The sequence below is a fragment of the Acipenser ruthenus genome, chromosome 27, assembly GCF_902713425.1.
Source record: "Acipenser ruthenus chromosome 27, fAciRut3.2 maternal haplotype, whole genome shotgun sequence".
In the NCBI taxonomy this organism is placed as follows: domain Eukaryota; kingdom Metazoa; phylum Chordata; class Actinopteri; order Acipenseriformes; family Acipenseridae; genus Acipenser; species Acipenser ruthenus.
The window spans coordinates 25576912-25589858 of record NC_081215.1 but is presented as its reverse complement, the minus strand read 5'-3'; the positions used below and the strand labels follow the sequence as shown (position 1 = coordinate 25589858).

General features: G+C 38.0%; 1 long non-coding RNA gene across 1 annotated transcript; it reads right to left on the bottom strand.

Moving 5' to 3' along the window:
- Window positions 1–719: 719 nt before the first annotated feature.
- On the bottom strand, window positions 720–11474 carry LOC131701853 (uncharacterized). The gene is made up of 2 exons (XR_009309064.1): window positions 3253–11474; window positions 720–2443 (listed from the first exon to the last, which is right to left on the bottom strand). It is a non-coding gene; the product is annotated as an uncharacterized LOC131701853 (long non-coding RNA).
- Window positions 11475–12947: the final 1473 nt, after the last annotated feature.

Here is a 12947-nt window from a genome sequence, read left to right as displayed (position 1 = left end):
AATAAAGGTTAAAAGAAGGCGGTATTTTGATCAACCACTATGTGGAGCATTGAACTTGTCCTCCAGGCACAACATGCAAATATAAAGAATATTTAACATGATTTCTTACACCAATTTCCAAGAGGCGATCTTGGGTTCCTGGTCAGAACTTGAATGGGTGACCTGCAAGGTGTGTTCTTTTCAGTATGGAGCACTGTTCTCTGGGGCTGGAGCTAAGATAACCAGCATGTACAGAGCCACTGTGCCCTAAAAGGTGCTGCCCTTTGGATGAGATGTGAACCAAATAGTGTCCCTCTTTCCAAGAAAAGCAATAGTGTGCTCCCCGCTGTCCTGCCTGAATCCCAATCCTGGTCAATAAATCACTGAAGTCCACCTGCCGTGTCTAAGTCAGGTCACAGCTACCAATCCCTGGTGATTCTTTTAAAAATGAAGATCCAGCTGAGTAAATATATCTTTAAATTTGAAAATCTGTTGTCATTTTTTAAAATGTAATTTATACAACGATAAGAAATGTCTATGTTCAAGATGCTACCCTGTGAAGATTGTGTAAACTTGGGTCAGTTATACTAGCAGAGATCGAAGGGAAATTAATAATGAATAATAAATTAAACCATCTGAAGTTTGTTATCATCTGAAGTGATCGTGCTTATGTGTTAGCTTTCTTCTGTATTGCAAATAAACTTTAAAAAAAATCATAAATAAAGACAAATACCCCCAGGGACGTTTTATATATATATATTTTTATTTTTATTTTTTTCATTGCACATAATTCCATAAGCCGACCTTTCTTATATTGCTGCCTTTGAGGATATGAGATGTAGAAATTCCATGAGACGTATATTTATTTACAAAAAAAAACATGAAGGGGTCCCAAAAAATACCAACCATGGTAGCACCCAAATAAATAACATATTTACATATCTTTGATAAAGAGGCAAGTGTAAAAATAATGCATCATGCAATTCACTGATAACCACAAATCCAGACAAAGCATTTTAGTGTTCTATAAAAAAAAATCGACAGGAGTTTGACAGCAATATTACAACGAGTCTTGGGGTACAACACTGTATAGTTTGGGATGTCTAGCCTAAGTCTTCTTGTTTTCCTTTTGGAAACATCAGCTGCATTTATACCAACCTCTCATAATAACTGTATTCTACGTATTGATTACAATAAGTTAAGGTAAACAAAGCCATTGCAACTGATGGTTTTTGCTATTGTCAGTGATTTGTCATTTTTACACTTACTTATACTTTACAACATTAACTTAAATATCCTCTTTTTCATTGTTTCAATACATTTTACAATACCTTGATATTAATTTGACTTCCAAGGCAAATATGCACTAAACATTTAACACCTTACTAACCAAAAAAAACAGTATAGAAAATATAGCTATAACATTTATATATACAATAACATTTTAAATGATGAGAGACAGGAACACAAATTTTGCTAAACCTGGCGAAGATGAGATTTAAGTACTGTAACTGTGTAACTTCTTGAACAGCAAGGAATGTGGGCAGAAACGCACAATGACACAGGTCTCCACAACGAGTGAAAACAAGTTGCTTTAAAAGTTCAGCATTTGGTTAAAAAAGAATGATTTAATGCCATTTAGTTATCCTTTAATTGTATGCTTGGTGTTACAAAAATGCCAGTTAAACCATTTTTCATCTGTAATATGAAAATATTGATATGTGGGTAACACTTTACATTGAGTGTCTCTAATTACTGTGTATTTACACTATAGTTACTTAGTAAATACACGTGTACTTACACATGATTACAATGTTATTCTGCACAGTTACAATGTAATTAATGTGTAAATCTTTTTGCACGTTATATACAGGTACACAATTGTATCAGAAAAGGGTTAGGGTTATATCATGCAAAAAGATTTACACAATAAGTACATTGTAAGTATGCACAATAACATTGTAATTATGTTTAAGTCCACATGTATTTCCTAAGTAACTGCTATGTAAATACACAGTAATTAGAGGCACTTCATGTAAAGTGATACTGAGATTTGTACCATACTTGATCAGCATAGGGGTTGATTTGATTAATCTCCACCATGTCGGGTTAAGCCACAGCTGGATTTTTTTACTGGATCAGTTTACTGAAAAATCACCCTGGATTGCATCACCAAACTATTTATGTTTTTTTTAAAACACTGAAAGTAGGTTGTTTAGAAATCCAGGAGGGGTGTATCCCAGCATGCTATACATTGATCAAATCAATCCCTTGGTTTCAGAATTTAAATACCCAGGATTAGCCCCTGGGTTTATTACACTCAGCTGATATACATAGTTGTTTTTTTTCTTTAAGGCATGTGCATTGCTGTGTCCTCAATGCCTGAAAGCCAGAAGTCCATTCCTGCCATGTTGACGGAGGTTGGTTTCCAATGCAAATCCTGGACTGAAGTCCAGCAGTGTTCCTGTGGAGTTAAAAATAAAAACAGGATTGAATCATATTGAATTGTATTTATCATGTATTTATCATGATAAATACATGATAAATACAAAAACATTCACGTTTAATGATAAAACCTCTATAAGCATTCCATCAAAGAAATTGAAGATCATTCTAAGAGTTTATTACAATTCAAATCCATACGATATGGTGGCCTTTATATTTCTTTTTCACCTAAGCTTCAGTAGCAGTGCAGTTTACTGCTATAACCCAACAATATCAGTGTACAAAACAGCTCCCCCCCCTCAGTGGGCGAGGTATAACTTAAATAAATCTACAAAGCACATCCCATCTGGTTACATAAATATAGATCATGCCTCTCATGAATGTGTTCAGTACCATGCATCACACCTACATACATACATGCATACATACATACATACATACATGCACACATACAGTACATACATACATTTCAGGGGGCAAAATGCAACATTAAATTGAAGTCCTGCATAATCTCGATAAATACTGTACAATCTTTAATGGTAATGGGGTAAGGAAGCATTAAAAATAATAATTCATTTTAACTGCAATGTTACTTTGAACTACAGTACTGTACAACCACGCGTGTGTTCTACAAGGTTCTTTATCGGCTCAGCGCATTTCTTCGAGGTATCACACTGACTCCGCAAATTAAGTATGTTACTTATATTTTAACATTAAATTCTTAAACTCAGTGAACATGTTAAAACTTCAATATAAAGCAATACAGATAAATACAATAAGAAAATGCATAAATAAGTTATAAAACAGTTTGTTTAATATTATAGGCACCTTTTTTTGCCTCTGACGATGGTTCCAGTTGGATTTGTAGCTGGACTGGGGTGTTTACGCTTCAACCTGTGTAGCTTCGAATTTTTCTTATTCATACTGTGATTGGCTGCAAAGACAACAGGGCTAGCCAGAGATTGGACAATGTTTGTTAGGTTGTTTTTTCTTGTATACAGTTTCCTAGTAACTGAAGACATTGTATTCTGGGAGATGTAGTTGTTAATGGAAGTTTTAGGGGAGGCAGACAAGCTGTGCAGCAAGATTGCTAACCGTATTTCAAATTTTTTAATGCTTAAAAACATCAGGTACACAGCTTATGCCTACATACATACATACATACATACATACATACATACATACATACATACAGACATACATACATACATACATTTCTTAAATTACAAGGGGCATGCAAGGTATGCAACATTTATTATACTGAACAAATAACAAGAGCCAGAAAACAATTATATTAATAAGACAACACGCCGACAGCTGCTTTCCAGGAAATTCCTCCTCTTCTATATAAACTACAGGAGTTCACAGCCGTAGTATTTACGACACCTGTAAACTTTACTGTTTCCCTGTTTGGGTTGTGAAAGAAACTAGCAATTTTCTTACTCCTAGGTGTCACATCCTAAAACATATCTTTACAGAGCACTTCTGTTATTCAATTCATGGAACAGAAAAGTCTGGTTTTTATTGTAAATGTTATGTACACAGATTTATTTTTTGCAACAAAAATAAGTTGAAAACTGTTATTCTTAAAAAGGTAGCAGATCTGGGAACTTGTGCGATTTGGCACAAATTAACCCCTGATTATTATTATTATTATTATTATTATTATTATTATTATTATTATTAGTATTATTATTATTATTATTATTATTATTATTATTATTATTATTAGAAGCTGTTTGTTTTGTGGGCGGTGCTGAAATCATGCTATTTGTTCTATTTGAATAGGATGATACTGCACGGTGCATTGGGGCCAATTAACTTCCCACAGGTCTACCATCACAGATCAGCACATGGTACCACCCTACTGAACTGCTGATTAAGCATCTCTTCAACACACCACACACCAGCAGCTGGAAGAAAAACAACAGCAGTACCGAATCCGTCCTCATACAAAACAATACTCCTTTATGAGACAAACAGGATACATATGTTTACTAAATACACTGTGGGTACAGTGTAACACATCCAGCTTTATGAAATTCAGCATAGTAACTGGAATTTACCTGTAATCGATGTGAAGTAATTCTACTGACATACCTTGTCCTGTTGCATGGAATAGAATGGATGTATTGCAATACAGGCAGCTCTTACTGCACTAATTAAATGGGTCGTGTCTTGTGTAATCAGGATATGTAAATAGCTATAAGAATATCCTCATCTATTACATGGCATTTCATTCCCAGGAAGAAGAAGCATCCCTATTGTCTGGAGGAGCTTTTAGGTTATGCTCTGGGCTTCAGAGACTATCTGCAAACACTATTACTGATAAGTATAAAGAATAAAGTACACCCAACTGTGCATAACAAGGCTGTAATTGTATCAAGGTGTTCTGGTGACACTATAAACCCAGAGAGATCAAAGTTGATTCTGTTCATGTCACCAAAACTACAGGGATTCTTGATGACAGTATTGAAATCACAATTTTCTCCACTACCCATATCTCCATCAATATTTACCATCATCCTAGGGGCTGACCTAAACATAGCAATCTGTGCCATAGAAAAACAATGCTGACTCTCCCCTCCCCTTCCACCTCCCTACACAAGCACCATCAACTCCCATACCTGGGGACTCATCCTTCATATCAGAACACTCCCCCTCCCCTTTCCCCTCCTTACGCAAGCACCATCAACTCCCATACCTGGGGACTCATCCTTCATATCAGAACACTCCCCCTCCCCTTTCACCTCCCTACACAAGCACCATCAACTCCCATACCTGGGGACTCATCCTTCATATCAGAACACTCCCCCTCCCCTTTCCCCTCCTTACACAAGCACCATCACTGGGGACTCATCCTTCATTAGACGGAGTGTTAGCAAAGCAACAATACCCTTGGTACTAGCAGGTACAGTCCACCTAGTCCACAAAGCAGTTGATCAACTAGGCTGCTCAGATTAACACTGTTTGATGACCTGCTTGCCCTCTTCTAACCCAGCAACGCTGATCGAGGAATTGAGGAAAGACAGATACCAGCTCAGTAGAAGTGAGTTTGTTTGGCAGATCTGAGTTGTAAGTGCTGTAGCGCATTTGAATAAATACATCATTCTTCTTTCCCAGCGCTCGCTAAGCAGGCCCTGTAGATATCGGTTTGTGTGTGAATCCAATTTGCTTTGGTGCACAACCTGAGGCTGAACAAATTAGCATGACAAGCTATCCAATCTTCAAGAAAACCTCTAAACATAAAGGTCTACCCTTTATAGGTCAGGCTGCAAATGACATCAGATTACTATTTATAGCTCACTCCTTACGCCCCGTCACACAGATGCATGCTTTTGTATCAGATTTATTTTTGTTTTTCTGCAGAGTAAGAGTTTATCACATTTCTTTCAGCCACACAGCTGATAACACATTTATATAAACTGCTTTTATTTTGTAGCGTTAGCAACTGTAAATCAGATGTGGCATTTGTGATAAAACACTGGCCCAGACAGTACTGTATAATTTTGATCTCAACTGACAAAGGGTTTACCACTCCGAATCCATTGGCACGGTGCACTTTAAATCAAATTACTACAATGACATGAAGTCACACTGAATTAAAAGCATCCGATTCACGAGACACAGAGAGCCAAACCCCGAAGCACAATCGCAAGCCAGTGGCTCCTTCGGGCTGCTGTTTATTTTTAGATACATTTTCTTATAAAATGAAACACTGGGGAAGCATCTGCCTCTAGCCTGTGCTGTTTCACGTTTGCTGTATTTACATGAATGGAACCCTTGCCTAGAACCCCCCTCAGGGTAAAAGAGCCTCCCCACCCCCACTTCACAGCAGGAAAAGCAGCGCACAGTTGCATAATAACAACAGGCTGTCAGGGGACACAATGGAGGCTAAAAGACAGCTCAGTTCACCAGATCTAAGTTTGTATTTGTGTGCCGGTAACTGCCTGCCTCTTATAGGAGTTTTCCTATGGTAAAATTATTGCAAAGTGCACTGAAGTGTTGTGAAAGCATTGTATACATAGGCAAGCTTGATAAACCACAGAGAGGTACAGTAGATCATATTAAAAACCATAGCAAACTAAAGTTTGGTAAATGCATTGTGCAGCCACCACATTCATTCTTTCTGTCATTAGTTTAGTGATTGGCTGAAACATTCAGTGGTGAAGTAAACTGAAACAGGTATACATTCAAACTAAACACCTTTCTTGTGTGCTGCAATCCAACATGCCCATGCACTGGGTTCCTACAGTATTCGCAGGCATGGATTGGAAACACTTCACGGAGATGCCAGTTTGGAACAGTTTATTTGCCTTATACAGTACATGCACGCACGCACACACACACACAAATACAAAAAAAAGCCCATATAATACTGAACTCTGCTTCAAGCTTCAGGCTTGTTAAGGTTTTGCAGAGATAGGCATTGTATATGCCCACGTCTTGGCATACTTTTAAACACTTTTAATACTGATTTCAACACCCACTTGCAAGGCTGAAATATTTCATATAACATGCAATCTTGCCATACAGTCGTGCTAGTTGATCGCTGTAGCGTTAAATGTCAGAGCTTATTGTATAAGAGGTATATGATACTCTGCAAAGGCATATACAAGTATAAGTATAAGTATATAAACACAAAGTATTATCTAGATATTTAGATCCTGCAATACCCACGGTTAGGAGGCTGATGCAATCCGGGGCATTCTGCAGTGCTGTAATAATATCCAATAATATCCAGCACCCAGATCATTAAGTAACATGGCACTTTGAAGTAAAACTGACTTTTTTACTTGCAATTGTATAACAGTGTGGAATGACTTTATCAGCCATAGCAGATCCCGTATATCTAATAGTTTGCAGTGCTTCCTTCTAAACGTATGTACTTCTTTGAGGCAGGGTACGTACATTGTTCCAGTCTAGTATTTGTGCCCTCTGGCTGTACACTGTGCCACAGCTCAAGTTTCACATGCGTCCGAATGATCCCTGTGTGATCTGAGGAAAGCACTTTTACTGTCGAGTGATTCAGCGACCCTCAGTGCTGGAGATCTGTAAACAAGTACAGCACGTAGATATTGTAAACAAAGGGTTTGCCCACAGAATGCCAACACATTTACTAGTGTTGTGGCATAAACCCTTAAGCCTTACTTCAATATATATATATCTATATATACATTTTAAAAAAATAAACAAATTACCATAACATTTAATTTTTTATGGATCGCAGCAGCTTGCCCATAGCAACATAATATTGGAAAGATACAGGCTAGTTGATTAGCTGCCTAACACACTAAATTATGCCATTAGTGTTGCTGATTCCAGGCTGAAAACATACAGTTCATTTTTCACTGGAAAGATCTGAATTCTTTAAGAGTGGAAAAGATTACTGACCACATGCACCTGCGGAATCTGTAAGTACAATTTGGAGCACCTTTTTGGTTGCAAAAGCTCCAGTCTGATTTATTACCAAAAGGACACCAGCATACACTGGGAATTACAGGGTCTTTGCTATGACTTGGCAGAAGTTTATAAATGCAGAATGGAAAATGAACGTGTTTAGAAACAACAAGATATAGTCCAGCATGATGAAAGCATGGTAAAATGTGTTTAACTACGGTAAATGCACAGAAGAAGCATGCAAAAAGCATGGTAAAATGCATAGGTAACCTGCAACCATTTTTGGCTAATTTTAGACAACAGTACTGATTAATAGGATTAGGTCATTAAAAACCAGAAGGATGAAAGGAAAGAGTTGTTCGGTTTTTATATGTTGCACAATGTATTTTTGTGAGTAATTTATTTCTTTGCAAGTGAAGCAATTCGCATTCTGTAAGCAAGCCTTCATTGTTTGCAGGTCTCTGTTGATTCTGCCAAGACAGGTTTATATTTTGAAATCATGTGATAATAGTCACCTCAGGGAGATCACTGCAGGTAGCTGCTGTACTGCACTGCACTGTTGAACACGCTTGCTTCAGCTCATGTGAAAATGACTAAATCATTCATATTGAATTTATACAGCTCCCAGCGTCTGCTGTTCACAAGATCAGTATCTTTTGTCCGTAGATAACCAAGATTAAAAACAGTCCTTTGTTCAAAATATAAATACATTTAAAGATTATTCATCTCTTTGCATACTGTGTATCGTGGTGGATACAAATGACCTGTGGCGCTAGGAAGAATTTGCATAACTGAATTATATTGTACTGCAGTCACAGGGAGGCAAAAAACACAACTTTATTTTGATTTAGTCATCTGTTGACTTTGGAGTTCATTTATTATATTGTTATTGCTTTGTGTTATTTTTTTGCTTTCTAACATGTTAAAACTGCATTGTACAGACGGGTTCTCATTAATCTGAACCAGTAGGCACCACCCTCAAAACTGTGGCTTGTTTTGAATGATGATTCTAACCTGTCCCATACTAAAAATGCCTTGTCTCATCTTTGTCTTGTGTACGATACTTTCTCAATATTTCATCAAACCCAGGATTAAACCTACGGCTGCAGTTAGCATGTGTAACAGGCAGTGTTGTGTAATACGCTGCCAATACGGATTCTGTCCTGTCCCATGAGTTAGAAGAGAAGAGGTTAATCTCTATAATCACGAACACAGACAAGCCCGGTTCTTTTGCATTATGGTTAAGACGCTCGCTGGCGGTGCGCGGGGTCGTCGGTCTGGATTAGTGGGAGTCTACAGCACATGGGCCATACAATAAAGTTCTGTACGTCTATCAACCAGTGATTCTCAATCAGCTGTCTGAGGCTGCTTCAAGTCTCCAGATCTTGACTGTACACAGCAAGGGGGCTTCTTCTTTATTTCAGCTCCCTGCTGACTGCTCCCTCATGGGAAGGAAGGAGAGACTGGAAGATGATCACAGCGCTCAGCCACTGTAACTCACAAGCAGGAAGCAGCCCACGCAGGCACTGCAGCACCTTACCATCAGGGGCTGTTATGGAGCAGGACAGGAATCAATGAATGTTAAGGGAATGAAAGGAGCAAGAAGCTACTCTGAAGGTGTGCCAGGTGAGTCATACAGTCCGAAGGTGTGCCAGGTGAGTCATACAGTCAGGGGAGCGCAGGTTAAAATAGAAGGGGGGGGAGGGGGGGAATGAACCCCATTTATAGCTGGTTCTGTGAGGTACGAATTATGGATCCAGCAGTAGCCTAACTAGTGACATCCATTGAAAATAGTCATATTCAATTAGAAATAAACAGAAAAAGCCAGCAATATTTAATCAATTCAAGGGTAAAACAGACATTTTACAGAAGACTGAGCAATCCAGACTGAACACCAACCCGTTAAAAAATAATTTCTGATTTTTGTAAAATCATTTCCTTTCCTACCACGTGCTGGATATTAGATGTGAGTTTTGGGTTTGCTTATATTTGGTTTGTTGGTTTTTTAACCAGGTTATTTATTGATTATTGTGATACCGCACTGTTAATCAAATTTCAAACAAGACAGCAAAAGAGAAATAATACCAAACATGACTATATTTTTACATAAATGTGTTAAGTGAATAAGCCAATGAGACGGTAATAATACTCAACAAAAATTGGATTTTACTTTGCCTTTAAGATCCTTGCTACAATTACAGCATTCGGCCACCGACAGGCACTGTGTGCAAGGTAAAATAAAATAAAAGCATTCAATGCTATCCAACACTATCTACTAAAGCAGCAAATGTGGCTCCATCCCCATAAATATGTACATTCATTATTACATAAGGTTACATAAGGTTACATAACCCTTCACATGCAAATAAGTGTTCATAAAATGTTTCTACTATAATTCGACACATTTATATTATTTAACAGATCTCAATAGTTACAGTCAAAATGTCAATGGGTGTGACTCACATGCACTTGGGTGTGAGTACATGCACTTGAATTTGCAGTTTGTTTGGTAACAAATGTAACAAGGTTATGAAGGTTATGAAGACTTATTTGCATGTTACTGTGTGTGTTCAAGGTGATTATGAAGGATGCACTTCACACATGTATCCTTTAAGAATGTGTCATGAATGCTACATAGTGTCCCATTGAAATAAAGTGCTACTAGCATGTCTTATGGCGCTCAAATTCACAGCCTTCCTCAAAAGCACAGTGCTTAACTACAGTACTGGTCTACTTGGATGCTTAACCGCTATGTATTGTGCAACAAAACACAACTCTAGCCAAATATTGTCACTATCTGTACAGAGAGTATTCAAAGTTACTCTGGCTAAAGCGAACAGCTTGGAGGCCAACCACTAACAGCAGGATGTAATCAAGTTATTTTTTTTCAGCTGTAAAACTGTATAAAAGAGTAACGATCTCCAAATATTCTCTTGAGTAGTAAGTAACAGCTTCTGCTTTAAGGTCAAGCAGAATGACAGATAGTCAATTATTTAACAAATTAATAATAACAAATTCCGAAACAGATTCTCCACTCATTTTGGAAGATAATTTATTGATGGAAAACAAGCACAATAACCAGTATTTCATTTATTCCACAGGCATGATAAAGAGAGGGAACTGTGCCAAGAGAGAGCGCATCTGCATGACAAAGCTGAGAGAAAAAAAATGGTTGTGTGCGTTGTTGAATAGATCAGCGGTAATCCAGCTGATTGCTTTAAACCTAAACCACATTATTCTCAGAATTAACAAGCAAGGCAGAGCAGAAACTGCTATTGAAGATGACAAATGCACGGCACGTGATGTCGTTTGAGAGACGCAAAATGCTCCTCAATATTACACCAGTCTCTGAAACTCCAGCTAAATTCAAATGAGCAAGACCTAACCAGCAGAGGTATTATAAGGAGGAAGGATTTTGGTTGTGCCGCAGAACTTGTTTGCATGTGTTCCATTTTGCTAAACTCACTCCAATCAAATTATTTTCAATATACTTATTGAACACGCAGTACAACAGACAGAATGGCACAGCCCCACTGGTGTAGTGGAGCCAGAACGCACCAGAACTATTTTCTATAGGCAGCTCAGACATCATCGTAAAGTAAAGCATTCTTTTTCTTTATATATAATTTAGTCGTTGCCAATTATTTTTATTATTTTCTCCCCAATTTGAACCAGCCAATTATTTTTAGGCTCAACTCACCGCTACCACCCCTGCGCTGACTCAGGAGGGCGAAGATGAACACACGCTGTCCTCCGAAGCGTGTGCCGTCAGCCGACCGCTTTTTTCACACTGCGGACTCACCATGCAGTCACACGAGAGCTACAGCGTCGGAGGACAACGCAGCTCTTGGGCAGCTTACAGGCAAGCCCGCAGGCGCCCGGCCAGACTACAAGGGTCGCTGTTGCGCGGTGAGCTGAGGACACCCTGGCCGACCTAACCTTCCCTCCCCCCAGGCGGCACACGGCCAATTTAGCGCTGCCCCCTTGAAGCTCCCGTCCTCGGTCAGCAAAGGAATAGCCTGGACTCGAACTTGTGACGTCCAGACTATAGGGCAAATCCTGCACTCCACGTGGAGCACCTTTACTGGATGTGCCACTCAGGAGCCCCAAAGTAAAGCATTCTGACAAGATGGAGAAAGACACTTTGTGGAAAACTTATAGAAATGAGATAAATTCATTATTTGTTACATGTGTTACTAAAAGTCCAGTCCTTAACAAAACATTATTTAAAACAGTCCTTCAGGTTCTATGACCGTGTCTTTACACCTGTATAGCTGTCTCATTGCAGTTGCCTTTTCTTTTTTTTTTTATTTATAAGGCTACTGCATGAAACTTGTCATTTTGCTGATTTCCTTCTTTTAAAAACACCCATGTGTTTCTTTTCTTCACTTATTCAAATTTGTGCAAACAACAAAAAAAAAGATAAGGATCTTGATTTTGTGGCATATCCAAATCCTTCACTTTCATGGAAAACTAACAGTTAAAGAAAAATTATGGGATCCAAGTTTGCAGAACAGGAAGTTCTGACAACATTAAAAAGCAGGCTGTGCTGGGAAAAAAAAATACCCTGCTGCTTAGGGACATGGAGCAATACAAGAAAAAAATGCTTTTAATAAAAATGCAAAACTATAAAAAATCGAATGTAAAAAATATGAAAAGTTATTAAATGCTGGAATTCTCAATACTTGTAAATATATGAGGCAACGCAGATACTCAGGCCTTTTCAGCAAAAAAATTAGCACAAAAATGAGCTTAAAAATGTAATAATGTCTTCTAGCATAGACCTACCTCGTACGATGTATTATGAAATATTAGAATAAAGTGCTGCCAAAGGTCCAGCAGTACACTTCAGAAGTTGTACAGTTAGGAAAACTCACCAGGTCTTTGGCAGTCCTATTGTATTTTTCATATGGGTTGTATTAATACTGCTATAAACTTACTTTCTAATCATCCTATATATATATATATACCCTGTATATCGGAAAATAATAATAATAGATGTTGTTATTGTTACTGTTGAGAGTAAAAGAAAATCATATGTTTTATCAGTGAAGACTGAAATGCAATGCAAACCAAAACGAAAAGCAGGGACATGAATTTCAGAGCACATGGATTGTAGATAA